We start from the raw sequence: 22648 nt of genomic DNA on the forward strand, positions 1-22648 counted from the left end.
GCTCAAAGATAGGGTGCAGAGGTCGCAGCAGCAGCAACCCGGGGGGGGGGGGGGGGGGGGGGGAGGGGGGGGGGGAGGAAGGAGGGGGGGGGAGGAGGGGGGGGGGAGGAGGGGGGGGGTGGCAACAACGGGTGTGGTGGGTTATTTAAGGTTGTAATGCGGGCAAATTTGTTCGCAGTTCATGTTTGATGTTAATTGTTGCTTTGTTTGTTTTTGGGGGGGAGGGGGGGAGGGACAGCGCGCGCGGGGGGTCGGGCGGGGGGAGGGATATTTGTTAAGAGGGAATATTTTGTAATAGTCTATGGTTAGAGGGGGTAAATATTTTCATGTAAAAAACCTCTTCAATAAAAATTATTTAAAAAAAAAAAGGTGGAGGGGCACGAGGCACTCCACAAGAAGTGGCAAGACCGCTTCGAGGAGCTTGATCACCGCATGAGGCGGAAGAATCTGAGGATCTTGGGGCCTTGCGGAGGGGCTGGAGGGGTCGGATCTGACAACCTGTGTGGCCACGATGCTGAACTCGCTAGTAGGGGCAGGATCTTTCCATCTGGAGGGAGCCCACAGAGTACTGGCCAGGAGGCCTAAGGACAATGAACCCCCGCGTGCGGTACTGGTGAGGTTCCACCGGTTCAGTGATCGGGAGTGTGTGCTGCACTGGGTCAAGAAGGTGAAGAGCAGCAATTGGGAGAATGGGGTAGTACGGATCTACCAGGATTGGAGTGCGGAGGTGGCTAAGTGGCGGTCTGGGTTTAATCGGACGAAGGAGGTGCTCTATAAGAAGAAGATAAAGTTTGGAATGTTGCAGCCTGCGCGCCTGTGGGTAACTTATTTGGACCGGCATTATTATTTTGATTCCCCGGAGGAGGCGTGGGCCTTCGTGCGGACGGAGAAACTGGACTCAAACTAGGGGTTGGGGGTTGCGGGGTCGGTTGTAATGCTTTATTGCTGGTTTCTGCTGTTGCTGTGTTCTCTTTTTCTGTACTTTTGTAATTTTGATATGGTTATTTATTGGGGTGTTGTTCTGTTTTTTGTTGGGGGGCACTGTTTTGTATCTTGCGGGGGGGGGGGTTTGTTGTATTATATATCGGGTTGGGGGTATGGAGTGGGGCTGGTATTTGGGAGCTGCGTCAGAAGGGTGTGGTGGGGCAGTGCGAAAGCGCGGGCTTTCCTCTGGTTTCCCGCGTTGCGGGGCTGGGGGGTGGAGACGATGACGGGGAGGCGGGGCCTTAACTAATTCTTCCCCGCGCTGGAGCGGTGCCTGGAGGAGGGACAGGATGGGGGATGATCCCACTTTGGGAGGGGTCGGGTTTTTGGAGGGAGTTTCCGGGATCAGCAGAAGTTAGCTGACCCACGGAAGTACAATGGAGGACGGTTCGCGGCTAGGAGGGTTCCTAGCCTGGGGGGGGGGGGGGGGGGGGGGAGAGGAAAGGGGAATACCGGGTTGCTGCTGGCAGGGTCAGGAAGGAGCTGGTGGGGGCTGGGGGGACAGAGGTGAGGTGTTGTCGCTGTGGGGACTGGGTCGGGCAGGGGGTGCTGGCCTGGGGCGGGCAGTCGACGGGCTATGGTTAGTCGACGGGGGAGGGGGGCGGGACGCCCTCTGATCCGGTTGGTCACCTGGAATGCGAGAGAATTGAATGGGCCGGTGAAGCGGTCGAGGGTACTTGCTCATCTGAGGGGGCTAAAGGCAGATGTGGCAATGCTTCAGGAGACCCACCTGAAGGTGGCGGACCAGGTCCGTCTGAGGAAGGGGTGGGTGGGGCAGGTTTTCCACTCTGGATTGGATGTGAAGAACCGGGGAGTGGCGATTCTGGTGGGGAAAAATGTGTCGTTTGAGGCATCTGAGGTGGTGGCAGATAAGGGGGGTAGGTATGTTATGGTTAGGGGCAGGCTACAGGGAGAGAAGGTGGTACTGGCTAGTGTGTATGCCCCAAATTGGGATGATGCGGGCTTTATGAGGCGTATGCTGGGGCGGGTCCCGGATCTAGAGGCGGGAGGTCTGATTATGGGGGGGGACTTCAATACGGTGTTGGATCCTTCACTGGATCGGTCCAGTTCAAGGACGGGTAGGAGGCCGGCGGCGGCCAAGGTACTGAGAGGGTTTATGGACCAGATGGGAGGGGTGGACCCATGGAGGTTTGTGAGGCTGAGGGCACGGGAGTACTCTTTCTTCTCCCACGTACATAGGGTTTATTCTCGGATAGACTTCTTCGTGGTGAGTAGGGGACTAATTCCGAGAGTGGAGGAGGCCGAGTATTCGGCCATTGCAATCTCCGACCACGCTCCGCATTGGATGGAGTTGGAGATGGGGGAGGTGCGGGACCAGCGTCCGTTGTGGCGGTTGGATGTGGGGTTGTTGGCGGAGGAGGAGGTGTGTAGGAGGGTCCGGGCAAGTATTGAGGGGTACGTCGAGGTGAATGATACGGGGGAGGTACAGGTGGGGATGGTCTGGGAAGCCCTGAAAGCAGTGATTCGTGGGGAGCTGATATCCATCCGGGCACACAGGGAGAGGAGCGAGAGGAGTGAGAGGGATAGACTGGTGGGGAAGATGCTGGAGGTAGATAGGAGGTACGCGAGGCACCAGAGGAGGGATTGTTGGGAGAGAGGCGCAGCCTGCAGGCTAAATTTGATTTGCTGACCACTAGAAAGGCGGAGGCACAGTGGAGGAAGGCACAAGGGGCAGTGTATGAACATGGTGAAAAGGCGAGTAGGATGCTGGCTCATCAGCTCCACAAGCGGGATGCAGCTAGGGAAATTGCTGGAGTGAGAGACAAGAGTGGGAATGTGGTGCGGAAGGGGGTATGAGGTCTTCAAGGACTTTTACGAGGAATTGTACCGGTCGGAGCCAACGGTGGAGAGGAGGGGAATGGAGAGGTTTCTCGACGGGCTATCTTTCCCGAAGGTGCAGGAGGAGCAGGTGGAGGGGTTGGGGGCGCCGATTGAGCTGGAGGAGCTAGTTAAGGGGATCGGGCAGATGCAGTCAGGGAAGGCACCGGGGCCGGATGGGTTCCCAGTGGAGTTTTATAAAAAATTTGTGGACCTAGTGGGCCCCTTGCTGGTGCAGACACTTAATGAGGCGTGGGAAGGGGGGACTTTGCCCCCGACGATGTCGCGGGGGCTGATTTTGTTAATCTTAAAGAGGGACAAGGACCCCCAGCAGTGTGGTTTATACAGGCCCATATCTCTCCTTAATGTGGATGCTAAGGTGCTGGCAAAAATCCTGGCCACCAGGATAGAGGACTGTGTGCCGGGGTTGTACACGAGGACCAGACAGGTTTTGTGAAGGGAAGGCAGCTGAACACGAATGTGCGGAGGTTGTTGAATGTCATCATGATGCCGGCGATTGAGGGGGAGGCAGAGATAGTGGTGGCGCTAGATGCGGAGAAGGCCTTCGATAGAGTGGAGTGGGGGTACCTATGGGAGGTGTTGGGGAGGTTTGGATTTGGTGAAGGGTTTATTAGATGGGTAAGGCTGCTATATGAGGCCCCGATGGCGTGCGTGGCTACGAATAGGAGGAGGTTGGAGTACTTCGGGCTTTACCGAGGGACCAGGCAGGGTTGCCCCTTGTCCCCCTTGTTGTTTGCACTGGCAATCGAGCCGCTGGCGATGGCATTGAGAGATTCAGAGAGGTGGAGAGGTTTGGTGCGAGGTGGAGAGGAACATAGGGTGTCGTTGTATGACGATGACCTGCTACTGTATGTGGCGGACCCGGTAGGAGGGTTGCCGGGGGTGACGGAGCTGCTAGCTGAGTTTGGGACCTTTTCAGGCTATAAACTAAATTTAGGCAAGAGTGAGGTGTTTGTGGTGCACCCTGGGGGCCAGGAGGAGGGAATTGGTAGGCTCCCACTTAGGAGGGCAGGGGAGAGTTTTAGGTTCCTGGGGGTGCAGGTGGCCAGGGACTGGGGGACTCTTCACAAGCATAATTTCACCAGACTTGTGGATCAGATGGAGGAGGAGTTCAAGAGGTGGGACATGCTGCCATTGTCGTTGGCGGGGAGGGTGCAGTCCGTCAAATTGACGGTGCTGCCGAGGTTCTTGTTCCTCTTTCAGTGCCTGCCCAACTTCATCCCCAGGGCCTTCTTTAGGAGGGTGACTAGCAGTATTTTGAGCTTTGTGTGGGCACATGGGACTCCAAGAGTGAAGAGGGTTTTCCTGGAGCGAGGGAGGGATAGAGGCGGGCTGGCGCAGCCCAACCTTTTGGGGTACTATTGGGCGGCCAATGTGTCAATGGTGCGTAAATGGGTGATGGGGGGGGGGGGGGGGGCGGCGTGGAAAAGAATGGAGATGGCGTCGTGTAGAGGTACGAGCCTGGATGCCCTGGTAACAGCGCCGTTGCCGCTCTCTCCTAAGAGGTTTACCACGAGCCCGGTGGTGGCGGCGACCCTAAGAATCTGGGGACAGTGGAGACGGCATAGGGGGGAAACAGGGGGCTCGATGGAGGCTCCATTAGGTGTAAATCATCGGTTCATCCCGGGGAACACTGATGGGGGATTTAGGGGGTGGCATAGGGTGGGCATCAGTAAACTGAGGGACCTGTTTATTGGCGGGAGGTTTGCGTGCCTAGGGGAACTGGAAGATAAATTTGGGCTCCCCCAAGGGAACATGTTCAGATATTTGCAGGTAAAGGCATTTGCTAGGCGACAGGTAGAGGAGTTCCCTTTGCTGCCCTCACGGGGGGCAATGGACAGAGTGCTTTCGGGGGTGTGGGTCGGAGAGGGGAAGGTGTCTGACATTTATAAGGTAATGCAGGAGGGGGGGGTGTTCCTTCTTATTGTTTCTATTTTTTTTATGGTTATGTAACTTAACATTGTGTTAATTTAAATTGTTGTTAATATGTTTTGTTGTTCATTGAGAATGGGCGAATGTTTATGATTGCTATCATTATTGTTATTGTTGGTACTTTATTACGGTTCGTTGTTGTTGTATAAATACAAAATTTTTCAATAAAAATTATTTTTTTAAAAAGGCTGTGTTGCCAGAGTTTGGGACATCTGCTTAGTGCTGGAGAGGAATCTGCAGTGGAAGGGGGAGGATCCAATTATCATGGGTATCAACATTATTGAATAGACGAAGGGCAGCACAGTGGCGCAGTGGGTTAGCCCTGCTGCCTCACGGCGCCGAAGTCCCAGGTTCGATCCCGGCTCTGGGTCACTGTTCGTGAGGAGTTTGCACATTCTCCCTGTGTCTGCGTGGGTTTCACCCCCACAATCCAAAGATGTGCAGGATAGGTGGATTGGTCACGCTAAATTGCCCCTTAATTGGAAAAAATGAATTGGGTGCTCTAAATTTATTTTAAAATTTACAAATCATAGAATAGACGAGGAAGTGGGTTCCACTGAGAGGTTTTGGGCAGCTAGGGGTTACTAGGGGCTAAATTCAGAATCAAAACCTCAAACTCTGAATTATTAACTGAGCCAATGCAAAATAGGCGAAGAGTAAATAAGGTCGATAAATACCTCGAGTACTTGGCTCAAAGACTGGGGTCAGAGGAATGGGTTTTGATTTTGAATGAGGGAAAGTGGGATTTGTACGTTGGGGTGGCTTTACCTGAATCGTGCTGAGAACAGTGTTCTGGCAAGCCGCATAACTAGTTGGCCGGTTTAGCTCAGTGGCTAGATAGCTGGTTCGTGATGCAGCGGGAGGCCATCAGCGCGGGCTCAATTCCCGTACCAGCTGAGGTTATTCCTGAAAGTTCCGTGGTGATCCTCAGGTTAAACCACTACCTCAAAGGGGGAAGCGACCTATGGTCATCTGGGACGATGGCAACTTTACACTTACATAACTAGGGTGCAGGAGAAGACTTTAAACTAAATAGTGAGGGGAAAGGGATCCTGTGAGGGGAGATGTGGTAAATTAAAGGTAATAGGGCAGTTAGCAATTTGGATAACAATAACTAGAATGTGGCAGGAGGGGACAGAACAGATAAATGTAGGAGTACACAGAGATTGCAAAAATGGTGAAAAGAGTGAGTATTGAAATGAGCACAGCGTCCATAATCATGGCAGCACGGTGGCGCAGTGGTTAGCATTGCTGCCTCATGACGCCGAGGTCCCAGGTTCGATCCCTTGCCCTGGGAGTCTGCACGTTCTCCCTGTGTCTGCGTAGGTTTCGCCCCCCACAACCCAAAGGCTAGGTGGATTGGCCACCCTAAATTGCCCCTTAATTGGAAAAAATGAATTGGACACTCTGAATTTATTTTTTTAAATAATCATAAAATCATAGAATCCCTACCTTGCAGGAGACCATTCAGCCCATCAAGTCTGCACCCACCGACCCTTCGAAAGAGCATCCTACCCATGCCCAGTCCCCCGTCCAACTCGCCCTAACCCGTGCACATCCCTGGACACTAAGCGGTAATTTAGACTGGTCAATCCACCTAATTGGCACATCTTTGGGCAAAACGGGAAATTGATGTGACACATTTTAAAAGGTTTCCCTTTTTATTTATTTTTTCTGAGGGTCGTTAGGAATTTTCTTCCACAGAAAGCAGCGGAGGCCTGGTGGTTTAATTTATTCAAGGCTGAATTAGACAAATGTTTGGTAGACAGGGGAGTTCAGGGTTATTGGCGGGGGTGGGGTGGACCAAATGGCCTACACATTACCCCTCAGTCCCATGACCCATGCTTTGATGTGTATTTGATAGACAGGATAAGATGCTATTTAAATGCAAGCCCTTGTTAATATGGTTGCCAACAGATGGGTTGATTGGGATGGGCCACATTTAATCGTTAGAAAGAAAGCTGAACAGGGATCTGAATCCATTTAAAGACCTGGGCTCCTACTGCATTAGGAACATAAACTAATGATAATGGAAGAGTTTTGTTTAGTCTAAGGCAGAACTTGGCAGCTCTGTTTATCAAAATGGTGTATCGTTATTGCTTTTCAATGGAATCCAGTGGAAAGCACTTAAATCTATTGCAAACGAAAGCAGCAACCAAAGCCATGAATACATCTGACAGTTCCATACCCTCTCTGAGGGAAAATCCTTGGGGATTTTCACAGTAACTTCATTGCAGTGTCAATGAAGTGCTTCAAGAGGTTGATCATGAAGCACATCACCTCCATACTCCCGGAACGCCTTGATCCACCGCAATCTGCATATCATCGAAACCGGTCCACAGCAGACACCATTTCCCTGGCCCTACACTCATCCCTAGAGCATCTCGAAAACAAGGACTCCTACATCAGACTCCTATTCATTGACTACAGCTCCGCCATCAGCACCATAATCCCAGCTAAGCTCATATTAAAGCTCCAAAACCTAGAACTTGGCTCCTCACTCTGCAACTGGATCCTCGATTTTCTGACCAACATACCACAATCAGTAAGAATGAACAACAGCATCTCCTCCACAATAGTCCTCCATACCGGGGCCCCGCAAGGCTGCGTACTTAGCTCCCTACTCTACTCCCTGTACACACACGACTGCGCGGCAAAATTTGGTTCCAACTCCATCTACAAGTGTGCTGATGATACGACCATAGTGGGCCGGATCTCGAATAACGACGAGTCAGAATACAGGAGGGAGATAGAGAACCTAGTGGAGTGGTGTAACGACAACAATCTCTCCCTCAATGCCAGCAAAACTAAAGAGCTGGTCATCGACTTCAGGAAGTAAAGTACTGTACACGCCCCTGTCAGCATCAACGGAGCCGAGGTGGAGATGGTGAGCAGTTTCAAACTCCGAGGGGTGCACATCTCCAAAAATCTGTCCTGGTCCACCCACGTCGATGCTACCACCAAGAAAGCACAACAACGCCTATACTTCCTCAGGAACCTAAGGAAATTCAGCATGTCCACATTAACCCTTACCAACGTTTACAGGTGCACCATGGAAAACTACAGGCCAGCATACTGGTTTGCTGCCAGCCATCCCACCCCGAGCTATTTTCCCAATGGTAGGATGCAGCTTGTGAGCAGCAGGTAGCCAACTGAGTTTGTTACAAACCTCCTGGATTTTCTTGTCGGATTCCAGGTCCGCGGAGTTGGTGGGGGAAGAGTGTAACTGCCCGCAGGCAAACTCTCAGCAACAGATCTGCATGGGGGCCAACTCCAATCATTCTTGGGGAGGCCTGCGTTACTTCCAATACAGCCAGAGGCTGCTCCATGGAGAGAGGACGTCTGCACAATGGTGACCTAGAGGCTGAGGCCATTTTACACTTTAAAGTTGAAAAATGTTGGAGTCAGAGCACCTCCACCTTGAACACTTTCTCTCTCTGGGGCCGCCTTTCTGGCCCCATTCGACGTGGGTGCAAATTCCGTTACGACTGCGATCTCTCGTGAGAGAGCCATCACGGGATTTGCGGCAGGGAGATCTCAGATTGAGATTGACCCTGCCCCTCCCACCGGCAACATAACCAGGTTTACCTTCCAGTCACACCAGCAGGAGTCACGGCTCCTCTGCCACAGTTGAGGTGATCATGGCGGAAGGGGGCAGAGGTTGCCAGGTTGGCACTATCAAGGGGGCGAACCGAGGCTCAGGATCAAGAGGTAGGGCCAATGGGGGCAGGACCACAGGAGAGGGGTCATGGAGAGGGGGCCACAGGGTCATGGCCAGAACTGGGGGGCTGTGGGGGGGAAATTGCCACCGATGATTATGGGGGGGGGGGGGAATTTCTGGTGATGATGGGTAGTTGGGGGGTTCCCAATAACCGTGGGGAATGAGGGGAGGGGTCAAAAACAGAGCTGCAATCTCTGTGGAGCTGAGCTTGCTGGAGTTTTTGGGCCTGGCCCCTTAAGAATAACGGCGCGGAACACACCGCACTGCTTTTATTTGACATTTGTGCCAGAATATCTGGACGTAAAACCTGGATGTTTCTCTGTGGAGAAGCTCACCGGTTTTCAGTCAGAACCTGACCTTTGCCATTTTATTAGGAAAATTCCACTCTCTGTCTCTCTCTCTCTCTCTCTGACTCTTTGTCTCTCGCTCTCTTTCTCTCTCTCTCTCGCACACGTACTGCCACGCATAGCATCCCTTTTTTTTTGTTCTTTCACAGGACGTGGGCATCACTGGCTAGGCCAGCGCTAATTACCCTTGAGAAGGTCATGATGGGCGGCACGGTGGCACAGTGGTTAGCACTGCTGCTTCACGGTGCCGAGGACCCGGGTTCGATCCAGGCCCCGGGTCTCTGTCCATGTGGAGTTTGTACATTCTCTCCGTGTCTGCGTGGATCTCACCCCCGAAACCCAAAGATGGCAGCGGCCCCCCCCCCCGGCGATTCTATGGCCCACGATGGGCCGAACAGCCGCCCGTTTTAGGCCGGTCCCGCCGGCGTAAATTAGACCAGGTACTTACCGGCGGGACCTGGCTGCGTGGGCAGCCTCCGGGGTCCTCGGTGGGGTGCGGGGGGTTCTGGCCCTGGGGGGTGTCCCCATGGTGGCCTGGCCCACAATCGTGACCCACCGATCCGCTGGTGGGCCTGTGCCGTGGGGGCACCGGCTGCTGTGGACCTCCGCCATGGCCGGTGCAGAGACGAACCCCCCTTGCGCATGCGCTGGGATGACGCCAGCACACGCTGGCGTTCCCACACATGCGCCAACTCGCGCCGGCCGGTGGAGGCCCTTCAGCGCCAGTTGGTGCGGTGCCGAGCCTTTTGACGCCGTCTGGCGCAGCACCAACCCCGCTGATGCCGGCCTAGCCCCTGAAGGTGCGGAGGATTCCACACCTTCCGGGTGGCCCGACGCCGGAGTGGTTCACGCCGGGTAGGGGAGAATCCCGCCCATGGTCTTATCAATGCCCTATACAGTTGCAACAGCACTTCCCTACTTTTATCCTCTATTCTGGGGGCTGGTTTAGCACAGTGGGCTAAACAGCTGGCTTGTAATGTAGAACAGCAGGGTAGCATGGTGGTTAGCATAAATGCTTCACAGCTCCAGGGTCCCAGGTTCGATTCCCGGCTGGGTCACTGTCTGTGTGGAGTCTGCACGTCCTCCCCCTGTGTGCGTGGGTTTCCTCCGGGTGCTCCGGTTTCCTCCCACAGTCCAAAGATGTGCGGGTTAGGTGGATTGGCCATGCTAAATTGCCCGTAGTGTCCTAATAAAAGTAAGGTTAAAGGGGGGGTTGTTGGGTTACAGGTATAGGGTTGATACGTGGGTTTGAGTAGGGTGATCATGGCTCGGCACAACATTGAGAGCCGAAGGGCCTGTTCTGTGCTGTACTGTTCTATGTTCTATTAACAAGGCCAGCAGCGCAGGTTCAATTCCCGTACCGGCCTCCTCGAACAGGCGCCGGAATGTGGCCACTCAAGGTTTTTCACAGTAAACTTCATTGAAGCCTACTTGTGACAGTAAGCGATTATTATTATTATTCAATGTACAATGAAAACGGGCGGCCGCTCGGCCCATCGCGGGCCAGAGAATCGCCGGGGGGGCCGCTGCCAGCGGCTGCCCACCGGCGTGGTGCGATTCCCGCCCCCGCAAAACCCTGGCTCCGGAGAATTCGGCAGCTGGCGGGGACGGGATTCACGCCGCTCCCCCTGCCGATTCTCCGGCCCGGTGGGGGGTCGGACAATCCCACCCATTATCTGGAGCACTCCACACAGTTTTGGCCCCCTTACTTGAGGAAGGATGTAGTTGCATTCGAGACAGTTAAGGGGAGGTTCACTGGATTGATTCCGGAGATTAAGGATTTGTCTTGTGAAGAGATGCTGATGCCATCAATTGGCGATCCCTTATGTTGAGAATGATTCTTTCCTGAGCATGGCTGGATTTAAGTGAGACGTCAGTGTTGGCTTATCAGCCCTAACTTCGCCTTCCAGGCTGTCCCACCGTGCTGCCCCCGATTGTGGGTAAGTAGAGGTGATGGTGGACTGTCGTCGCAGTCTGCTGCCCTCTCTTTCCATCTCGCTCACCGCACTCTCTCAGTGACTGCTCTTGGATGGAAGGTCTTGGCACCATTTTGAGGTCGGATTAGGATTGTTCATGAGGACATTATTTTTCTTTTAATTTTATTTGAACATTCCTCTTTGCCAAGAATTAAAATATTGAAAATGGGAGAAAAGGAGTGTTTGGGCTGACAGTCGAGCATCATCCAATTGGGTAATGAGTCTTTCTGCTTTCCAATTGGTGTAGGAATGCAGTGAGTCACGGGGATGGCTGTGTTGGCCAATTGAAGGCTGGAGCATGGGGGGGTCAAGTCATGTGGTAAAACCTCTAGGAATACGTTTAATCGCAGTTGGCAACCCGATGTTGGACCGCTGTTTTGGTCATAATTGAGCATCTGTTTTGCATGTGTTGATGTGAAAAGAGCAGGCCTTCATGGAGGCTTCGAGACTGTCTATGAACCGTTTCCTTTAGCTCCCATGTGCAGATGCCTCCCTGACATAGCTCCGTGTAGAGTATTTCTTTGAGCTGAATTGAATCAGGCATTTTGACAACAGTTTGCCAAAGAATTGAATACAGCCGCTGGATTGTTCTCATCATTGTGGCTTTCATAGAGTAAGAAGAAAGGAGGCATTGGAACGAAAACAAGGTTCATGCGAGAAAATAACATTGGAAGAAAGCTGAGAGGCGTAGAGGTTTATCAAGTTGTTTGCTACAGTACTTTGTAAACTCAGATAGCACAAGGTTAGTGCCCTGGAACACTCTGTACATTACAAAGCATTGCTTTAATGTGACAGCATCAATCCCTCTGCCAAGTGTACACCAGTTATTGTTTGCTTGTTCCAACTTTGGGATTTAAAACCTCTTTGTGCAGATTAAATTCACACTCGCTATCAGGATGTTAAATTAACTCTAGGTCAGGCCGTCAGAGTAAACACATTATGTATTTTGCCAGTGTGTTGCTTTTGTTCGAAATAACTTTTCTATAAAATCTACTCAATGCCTTCACGAGTCTAGACCAGCTATTAACTGCTCTTGAATCCTCACATTGTTACTTTCCAGAAGTAGCAACACTATCTTCTCTGTGGGCAAAATCACTAAATAAAGCGGTGGACAGTACGCTGATACACAAAGCACCTGTTAGTCTTCAGCCACTGCCCTAGTGATATAGTAGTCTGTTCTCAGCAACTTCCTGTGTCCTTTGCACCAGCCCGACAGGCTACAACATAAGGCCCTGGGGGTTTGAAGAGAGGTGGGTGGGTTTAGGGCTTGTGTAGTGTTATAATAAATTGTATTTTGGAACATGTACAGCACCAGTAATAACGGTTAAGATAACACTGGTTAGTTATTCCTTTGCTGTTAATTATTATACCTCTGTACTTTGATAGTGCTAAATCCTGGCTTCTGGAGTACAGTTGAATGGGCCTGGTGATTGTCTGTATGTCTAAATATTGGAAAATCCCCATTTTGAATCATGTAATAGCCTGTGGAAGGGGTCATCAGGATAAGGGATTGACTTGGTTCCTTCACACAACAGCAATGCCTGTGTGCAGTCATTTTGCAAATCTGCAACCTCAATCGACAAAACTGACGCCTAGCTCTTAAAATGAAGTGAGACTCCCTGGAGGAAGGAGTGTTATTGTGCTGCGCATTGGAGAGAATTGAGGTTTCGCTACCCGATTCATGCTGAAGTGTGAAGCTGAAAACACCTTGCACCCACAGAGAGCTCAGAGGTTCAAATAACTTGGGGCGCGATTTAACAGGAAAAACAGAGTCCCATTTTGGGTGTCTTTAGTGGGTGACCCCCGTGAGAACGCCCTTCCAAGGCCGCACTTACCTTAATTTCCTGCACAGACGAGCTCAGTGCAGGCAGGGATTGGGGCGCCATTTTTAAATGCCACCCTGATCTCTTGACCACCACCACCGCAGCCTCCGCCCCCCTCCCCCAACGCCCCAACCTACCTGTTAGGGGTCCACCAGTCCCCCATCTCATAAGTGCAGGGCACCCGCCGGCTCAATCCCTGGTGCAGGTAACCTGTCACTCGGGAACATTGGCACTGCCAGCTTGGCACTCTGGCAGTGCCCCTGCCTATCTGGCAGTGCCACCTGGGCACCCTGGAACTACCATGATGCCAGGCTGGCAGTACCAATGTTCCCAGGTGGCAGTGGGAGTGCCAGAGTACCACCCTGCCCAGCGACCCGGGGGCCTCTAATGGCCTGGGAGAACCCCCCCCCCCCCCCCCACCCAGGTGCCATTACACCGGGTCCACATATGTGTGGTTCAGTACTGAATGGTGCCACGGCACGACCTCCCAGGTGCATTTGATTCTGATTTTGGATTTTGTTTATTGTCACGTGTACCGAGCTACAGTGAAAAGTATTTTTGATTGAGTGTGCCATCAAGGAGCCCCAGCAAAGCAGCAATTAACAGGAATCAGTGGGAAATCTCTCTGCCGAGCACAAAGGAAGATGGTTGTAGAACTTGTATAAGTTCACGGTAATCGGGCAGAGTCAACAGGTTTTGTGAAAGGAAATGATGGGCTGGATTCTCCAGTCACCGACGCCGAAATCGCATTCGGCGATCAGCCGGAGAATCAAATTTCCCAACCGAATCGGGGGCGGCGTCGCTTTCACGATGCTCCGCCCCCTCCAAAGCGGCGTTCATTGCCTGAGGCCCACCACTCCGGAAGACCCCCCCCCCCCCGGACTGGCCGAGTTCCCGACAGCGTCGACCGCATGTGCTCTCAGCCGGGAACTCGGCGTAACGGCTGCGGATTCAAGACTTTATCAAGGGCTGGGGGCACTGTGGGGGGTGGTCCGGGGCGCAAAGCCAGCCAAAGGGAGGGGGACTATTTTGCAGGCCGGGTCGGCAAGCGGCCTCCACCATCTGGCGTGGCGCGGCCACTGCAGGCCGCATGCATTGCGCATGCATGGCCACAGACCCACCAATTCTTTTCTCTTTTCTTTATAAATTCAGATTACCCAATTTTGTTTTCCAATTAAGGGGCAATTTAGCGTGGTCAATCCACCTACCCTGCACATCTATGGGTTCTGGGAGTGAGACCCACGCAGACACGGGGAGAATGTGCAAACTCCACACGGACAGTGACCCAGAGCCGGGATTGAACCCAGGTCCTCAGTGCCGTAGGCAGCAGTGCTAACCACTGAGTCACCATGCCGCCCCAACCTGGCAATTCTCCGGGCCATATCTGCAGCCAGAGCCGGGTGCTCTATGCTGCCGGCATGCTAGCCCCCAGCCAACGGAGGATCGGTGGCCATTTTATGGCATTTTGTCTGACCATTTCCACACCGGCATGTGGGACATAGTCTCAGAATCAGAGAATCCAGCCCCATGTTTAACCAAGGAGTTATTTGGGGAAGTAGCATATGTTATGGATAAAGGGAAACTAGTGGATGTACTGTACTTAGATTTCCAGGAGGCATTTGATAAGTTGCTATATCGATGGTTATTGTAGAAAATAAAAGCTCATGGTGTAGGAGGTGACATATAGACATCAATAGAAGAATGTCTGGCAAACACAAATCAGAGAGGAGGCATAAGTGGGGTTTTTTTCAGATTGGCAAGATGTAATAAGTGGTGTGCTACAGGATAAATGTTGCGACCTTAACTGTTTACAATTTACGGAAATGGCTTGGATGAAGGGATGGATGGGATGATTGTCAAATTTGCTGATGATACAAGTATGGAGAGAAAAATAAGTTGTGAAGAGGAAATAAAGAGGCTAAAGAAGATATAGACAAGTGAGTGGGCAAATAAATGGCAAATGGAGCATAATGTGAGAAAATGTCCGTTTTGGCAGGAAGAATACAAAAGAAATATATTACCTAAGGGCAGCATGGTAGCACAGTAGTTAGCCCTATGGCTTCACAGCGCCAGGGTCTCAGGTTCTATTCCCGGCTGGGTCACTGTCTATGCGGAGTCTACACGTTCTCCCCGTGTCTGTGTGGGTTTCCTCCGGGTGCTCCGGTTTCCTCCCACAAGTCCTGAAAGATGTGCTTGTTAGGTGAATTGGACATTCTGAATTCTCCCTCTGTGTACCCGAACAGGCGCCGGAATGTGGCGACTAGGGGCTTTTAACAGTAAATTCATTGCAATGTGAGCCTGCTTGATAATAAAGATTATTATTATTATTAAATGGTGAGAGATTGCAGAGCTCTGAGATGCAGAAAGATCTGGGTATCCTAGTGAATGAATCATAAAAGGCTAGTATACAGGCACAGTAAGTAATTAGAGAATCTAACGAAATGTTATCATTTATTGTGAGGGGAATTGATCACGAAGTAGAGAGGTTATGCCACAGTTGTACAGGGCATCAGGCAGAGTGGTGGCACAATGGTTAGCACTGCTGCCTCACAGCGACAGGGGCCCGGGTTCAATTCCAGCCTTGGGTGACCGTCTGTGTGGAGTTTGCACGTTCTCCCCGTGTCTGCGTGGGTTTCCTCCGGGTGCTCCGGTTTCCTCCCACAAGTCCAAAGATGTACAAGTTTGGTCGATTGGTCATGCTAAGTTGCCTCTTCGTGTCCAAGGATGCATAGGTTAGTCGGGGTTATGAGGTTACGGGAATAGGGCAGGGGAGTGGGACCGGGTAGGGTACTCATTCAGAGGGTCAGTGCAGACTCGAAGGGCTGAATGGCCTCCTTATGCACTGTAGGATTTTGATGGAGTTCTATGGTGAGGCCACATACTGTATTGGGTTCCTTATTTAAGAAAGGATATAAATGCGTTGGAAGTAGTTCAGAGAAAGTATACCACACTAACACCTGGAATGGGTGGGGTGCCTTAGGAGGAACGGCTGGGGAGGGAGACCTGTATCCACTGCAGTTTAGAAGAATATGAGTAACTTCATACGTGTGACAATGAAAGATTCAGATTATTATATGGGGAGACTTGATTGAAACATATGAGGTGCTGGATGATGGATGTGGAGGCGATGTTTCCTCTTGTGGGAGAATCTAGAACTAGGTTTAAAAATAAGGGGTCATTCATTTAAAAGAGAGATGAGGTGAAATCTTTTCTCAGAGGATCGCGAGTCTTTGGAACTCTCTCCCTGAGAAGACAGTGGAAGCAGAGTCTTTGAATATTTTTAAGGCAGAGGTGGATAGATTCTTGGTAAGCAGGGGGGAGATAGGTTAACAAGATAAGGTGGGATACAGATTGGAGGTTACTATGAGGTCAGCCATGATTATATTGAATGGCAGAGCAGGCTCGAGGGGCTGAATGGCCTACTCCTGCTTCTTGTTTGTGCGTCTGTTCGCATCTTGTTGTTGGAGGTCAATCATTTCAGTCCCAGGACATCACTTCAGGGGTTCCTCAGGATAGTGTCCTCGGCCCAGCCACCTTCAGCTGCTTCATCAACAAACTTCTTTCCATCATAAGGTCAGAACTGAGGATGTTCGCTGATGATTGAACAATGTTCAGGAACATTCACGATTCCTCAGACACTGAAGCAATTCAATCTCATATGCACCAAGACCTGGGCAAAAAGACAAAGTCCCTTCACCCATCAACCCTGCACTCGCCAAACTACATTGTCTCCTGGTACCCAATTTTCCCAAATTTAATATTCCCATCCTTGTTTTCTAATCCCTCCCTTGCCTTGCTCCTCCCTAGTTCTTTTCCAACACCACAATTCTTCAAGCAATCTGCGCCCTTCCATTCTTAGATCTCATGCTTCGCTGATTGTTTAACCCTGTGAATGGCCTCCAGCTGCCTTTGTCCTAAGTTCTGAAATTATCTCTCTAAACCTCTCTCTCCGCCTTTAATATGTGCTTTAAATTCTACCTCCCTTGACTAAAGTTATGGTCACCTGTCCCAATATCTCATTACCCCATGTCACAGCTCACACTTTTCTATGCTTGTGGAGCTAGAAATATCAAAACAATTGACACAATCGAATTGAATGCCTGTGTCTGCGTGGGTTTCACTCCCACAACCCAAAAGATGTGCAGGGTAGGTGGATTGGCCACGCTAAATTGCCCCTTAATTGGAAAAGAAATAATTGGGTACTCTAAATATATATTTTTAAAAAACAATCAAACTGAATGGCACTATTGTTGAACGCAGAAGAGCACTTTATCCATGAGTACTTTACTCTAATACATCTGAATACTTTTCCATTTTCACAATGCTGGACGATTAAATTGCCACGTACCTTTTAAGAACAACGCCCGAGCATCAATCACTTCAGCAGAAAATTATTGTACAACGTTACATTATGACATGCGAAGTTGCGTCACATTTCAAACCTATCAAAAGATTCCTAACTCCAGACGAGGGTGTGGTGAATGAGATCCACACGGTATTATAATCTGTATATATGTATCAATATTGTAAGTGCAGTTGCACTACCTGACCACCAGGGGGAGTAGCTCTGGGAGTACTCGAGAGTTTGTACTGGGCTCCGCCCTTGGCTCCGCCCAGGACTCCTCCCCCTGGAGCTGCTGTAGAAATATCCGTGCCACAGGGTCAGCCAGCCAGTTCACCGAAAGTTCAACGGCTTACAGGCTGGCTCTGTTGTAAGTATATTAAAACCGCTATTCTAATCCTCCAAGCACGTGTCCTTAGAATTGTTGGTTCCAACAGAGGGTTTGCCTGTACTTTATGACTCCTATGAGCTGGTGCAAGGTACCTCACCTTCTGACCGTGGCCTGACTCGCAAGGGTTCTGAAAGGCAAAGCCTCCCCGCACCCCCCCCCCCCCCAAACAGTGGGGCTGACAAGGTTGGAAGTGCTGCGTGCGGGATCTCTACCTACACCCTTATCCTGCGCTGCTAAAAATTGCCTTTGAGTGGAATGCTGGAATCGAGCCTTGTCCGCCATTTTTAAAACATGTCCCCCCCCGCCCCCCTCTGTTTTGACAAGGACGGAGCCATGAAAATCCGACCCTGGTCTTTATTGTTTTGGCACTCTAGTCTCGCTTTCGGTTCTTTCGTGGTCATCAGCCGCAGTTGCATGAAGTAGCCCCTGTGTCCCAACTATCCATTCAGTCCCTCACTGTCGCTGACTAACATGAAAGCCACGGGGCTGCTGGGTAGTGAAAATGTCACGACTGCTGCCGAGATTACTGACATGAATGTTGAAAATCACACATCTATGATATGATTCTATGATGACCCCAACTACCCAGAACAAAAATATGCTGGACAGTGATCCGTTTAAAGGCGCTGGATCTGCGGAGTCAGGAAATTTCTTCACTTGAGCTGCCCGCCTTAGAGTAGTCCACAGCACAGAAAAGGCAATTTGGCCCATCGCATCTGTGCCGGTCAAAAACAATTGCCAAACTATTCTGATACCATTTTCCAGCACTTGCCCATAGCCTTGTACGCCTTGGCATCATGAGTGATCATCTATATACTTCTTAAATGTTATCATAGTCTCTGCCTCCACCACCCTTTCAGGCAGCGAGTTCCAGACTCCCACCATCCTCTGGGTGAAAAGGTTTTTCCTCACATCCCCTCTAAACCTCCTGCCCCTTTCCTTAAATCTATGTCCCGTTTCTGAGCCAGAATCGTCTTTGTCCTGATTATCCGGGCATTGGGCCACAATGGGATGCATGGACTGTCTAAGGAGCGGTCCCTGGCTAGGTGGAGGTATCGACATCCCTGGTCGGACGTTCGCTCAAATGGGCTCTCGCTTCTTCAGCTGGTCCGCGTATTTACGTAGAATCTTCCCCTGGACCTTAACCCTGTGTGAGATGGTCCCTGTTTTCTCCACTATGATCTCTGGGAGCCAGAGGGCACCATCTCTGAAAGTGCGGGCATGAACTGTGGTTCCCGGGTGGAAATTCTGCCCTGGCATCCTGTGGTCATGATACCGTCACTGCGGGTCCCACTGCAGCTCCACACTCCTACCCAGGCTTCGGAAAGTCAGGCTTAACCAGGATGTGAGGCATCGGCCTATCAGCAGCTCCATTGGTGCCACCTCTCCATGGCCCTGCACTCTACCCTGGAACACCTAGATAACAAAGACCCCTATGTCAGACTATTATTTATCGACTACAGCTCAGCCTTCAACACCATCATTCCTACGAAACTCATCTCCAAACTCCGTGGCCTTGGCCTCGGCTCCTCCCTCTGCGACTGGATCCTGAACTTTCTAACCCACAGGCCACAGTCAGTAAGGATAGGCAACAACACCTCCTCCACGATCATCCTCAACACCAGTGTCCACAAGGCTCTTTCCTCAGCCCCCTACTATACTCCTTATACACCTATGACTGTGTGGCCAAATTCCCCTCCAACTCGATTCTCAAATTTGCTGATGACACAGTAGTGGGTCAGATTTCAAACAATGACGAGACAGAGTATAGGAATGAGATAGAGAATCTGGTGAACTGGTGCGACGACAATAATCTCTCCCTCAATGTCAACAAAACGAAGGAGATTGTCATCGACTTCAGGAAGCGTAGTGGAGAACATGCCCCTGTCTACATCAATGGGAACGAAGTAGAAAGGGTTGAGAGCTTCAAGTTTTTAGGTGTACAGATCACCAACAGCCTGTCCTGGTCCCCCCATGCCGACACTATTGTTAAGAAAGCCCACCAACGACTCTACTTTCTCAGAAGACTGAGGAAATTTGGCATGTCAGCTACGACCCTCACCAACTTCTACAGATGCCCCATAGAAAGCATTCTTTCTGGTTGTATCACAGCTTGGTATGGAGCCTGCTCTGCCCAAGACTGCAGGAAATTGCAAAAGGTCGTGAATGTAGCCCAGTCCATCACACAAACCAGCCTCCCATCCATTGACTCTATAATTCCTGCTGCCTCAGAAAGGCAGCCAGCATAATTAAGGACCCTTCGCACCCCGGACATACTCTCTTCCACTTCCTTCCAGCAGGAAAGAGATACCAAAGTTTGAGGTCACGTACCAACCGACTCAAGAACAGCTTCTTCCCTACCGACATCAGACTTTTGAATGGACCTACCTCGTATTAAGTTGATCTCTCTACACCTTGCTATAACTGTAACATTATATTCTGCAGTCTCTTCTTCCTTCCTTATGTACGGTATGCATTGCTGTACAGCATGCAAGAAACAATACTTTTCACTGTATACTAATACATTTGACAATAATAAATCAAATCAAATCAAATCAAATATGGCCTGGTCCTTTAGTTGAAAAGGAATCTCGCCAGTTGATGGTCCAGCAAGCCTGCAGTCGCTTCTTTCTAGATGTGAGTCCAGTTTCAATGGTTGATACGTGTGGTGGTTCATATCAAGTTTTATCCAGTCCATCCAATTTTGCATCTAAGTCACCTCCCCGAGGCATAGGGTAAGGGTCCAGGTGGGAGTCCCTGTTCACCATTAGTTTGTAGTCCACACAGAGGCCAACACATTTGTCCAGCTTCATCACTGGCACTATGGGTGCAGCCCATTCCACAAATCACACTGGGCGCATGATGCCCAGGTTTTTCAGCCACCGTAATTCTACATCTACCTTAGTTGGTAAGGCGTAAGGAACCCGCTGTGTCCTGAAATATCTGGGCTGAGTCTTTGGGTCTATGTAGGTGGGTATCCTGGCTCCTTTATCTTGCCCTGGCCTTCCTGGAATACCACTGGATATGTGCTGCGGACCTCATACATATTTCTTTTTTTTTAATATATTTTTTTTAAATTTAGATTACCCAATTATTTTTTCCAATTAAGGGGCAATTTAGCGTGGCCAATCCACCTACTCTGCACATTTTTGGGTTGTGGGGGCGAAACCCACGCAGACACGGGGAGAATGTGCAAACTCCACACGGACAGTGGCCCAGAGCCGGGATCGAACCTGGGACCTCAGCGCCGTGAGGCGGTTGTGCTAACCACTAGGCCACCGTGCTGCCCTTCATACATATTTCTAATGCCCAACCAAAACATCTGCTGCCAATCAAAATGGATGACTCGTAGCCAATCACAGCCCAGCAGGTTAGGTCCCAGCCCCTGAACCATGACCAAAAGTAGCCTGACAGTTTGCTATCCATGGGTCACCGGGGTCACGGTGGTTGTTATGATGCTCAGTGCTTCGCCCATGTAGGTGACCAATCTGCCCTTGGTTTCACGCAGGGTTAGTGACAAGATTCCTATGTGAAGTTGGCGGAAGGTCTGTTGACCCATGATGGAGACAACAACCCGGGTGCTCATTCCACTGCAGTGTGACCCAAATTGGTTTCACCCTAGAGGTTGTGATGCAGCTTAGCTGCACCATGTTGTCTTCCTCGGTTGGGGCCACGTTCAAGGCCCTGGCTCGCAGCAACCTCATCTCCTGCCCAGGGCACCGCTCCCTCCGTGGATTCTGGCAGCCCTGACTACCTCGTGCTCCACACCCACATGCCTGGCAAAGCTGTCGAATTCTCCCTCGTCCTCGGGGGAGCTCTCCTGCTTGTCTCTGGCGGCTCCCGAATATTATGCCCGGTTGCAATTGGAGGTGACCTGGTCATTTGGCTGCTGCCCTGGGATGTTGCGAAAGTGCCCCTTAATTGGAAAAAATGAATTGGGCAATCTAAATTTATAAAAAAGAAACAAATGATTTATTTAACTTCAGATAAAGTCTGTCCATGGCAGTAACTATTTACACTCCACAGTTCTCGTTGGGAAACCAACATGCCAGTCTCTGCTTGGGCCGGCTTTTATGCTCAATCATACGAGCCCCAGCTGGCTGGGCCTCTGCCCACTGCCAGGGAATCTCATATGAGCCCCACAGGAAGATCAATTCTGGATTCCCGTGGGCTTCGTGGGACTTATTGCAATTGCAACTTTAAAGACCTCTATTAGTTCACCCTTCAGCATTCTGTTTTCAGCAGAAAAAGGGACCCAGCCTGTCGACCGTTTCCAGATATGTAAACCCACACACTTTCCCATCTTTCCTCCCCAAATCTCCCGAGGACCCGATCAGGCCAAGAGTCAACTGAGGTGTTATGGAATGTTGCTATCGGACTCCTCTTTTTGGTGATCTTTAGCTTCCCACGTCCCACAGGTTGTGTTTTTATTTGCCAATATATCCAGATACATTAACGGTATGCTTGGGGAATGAATAGGGAACACTGTTCCATTTATTTCAGTTATTGACTTTATCAAAGGATCTCAAAAGAGCTTCCTGCCTTTCATTGGCAGCTGAAAATTACTGGAGTAAACTTCGACCTGGGCTTTAACTTTCGAATTGAATAAACAGGGAACAAGCAAAGGGTTGCACTGACATTACAGACATTTTTGCAATAGTCATTAAGTTTAGCAAACTCCCCGAATAATAGATAACAATAAATACTGGGCAAATGCTGTGATGTTCTAACACGCCAATTCTTTCTATTTTTCTCACAGTAATCATTGGGTTTGATTACCTTGCTGACAAAGGCTGACAGAAGTGGCTGATTTGAACAAGATGGACTGTTCAATACCTTCAACCAAGTCATTGGGAACAAGTAGCTTTAAGGAAGTGTTTGTAAATTTCAAATAAAGATCACCAACTGACTAATTGTTAACAACTGCCCTAAATTAAGCAGGTACACGAGGCTGTACATTTACCAAGTGCTCAGCACACACACCCGATACCTCACACACTGTGGGTGGGCAGCAGAGAATTGCGGGAGTTCCCTCGCTGCGTGTGAGAATCTAGAAAATGTATCCTTGGATTTCTGTGCATGAAACTGTTTTTTAACCCTTTATGCACCATGGCAGAATTAAAGGAGAAATCTAAGACAGAAATTCTTCATGTCTTCCCCCCACCTTCCCCCCCCCCCACCCCCAACCCCGACTTCATGTCACCCCACCCGCTGCTCCCCCACCTCATGCCCCCATGCCCACATCATGTCCCCCCCACCTCATGCCCCTCCA

The 22648-nt window shown here is 50.5% G+C and overlaps 1 long non-coding RNA gene across 1 annotated transcript; it reads left to right on the top strand.

Moving 5' to 3' along the window:
* Positions 1-11313: 11313 nt before the first annotated feature.
* Positions 11314-22286, top strand: LOC119952908. Its single transcript, XR_005457914.1, has 2 exons — positions 11314-11562; positions 22136-22286. It is a non-coding gene; the product is annotated as an uncharacterized LOC119952908 (long non-coding RNA).
* Positions 22287-22648: the final 362 nt, after the last annotated feature.

Source organism: Scyliorhinus canicula, chromosome 18, assembly GCF_902713615.1.
Source record: "Scyliorhinus canicula chromosome 18, sScyCan1.1, whole genome shotgun sequence".
NCBI classification, from domain to species: Eukaryota; Metazoa; Chordata; class Chondrichthyes; order Carcharhiniformes; family Scyliorhinidae; genus Scyliorhinus; species Scyliorhinus canicula.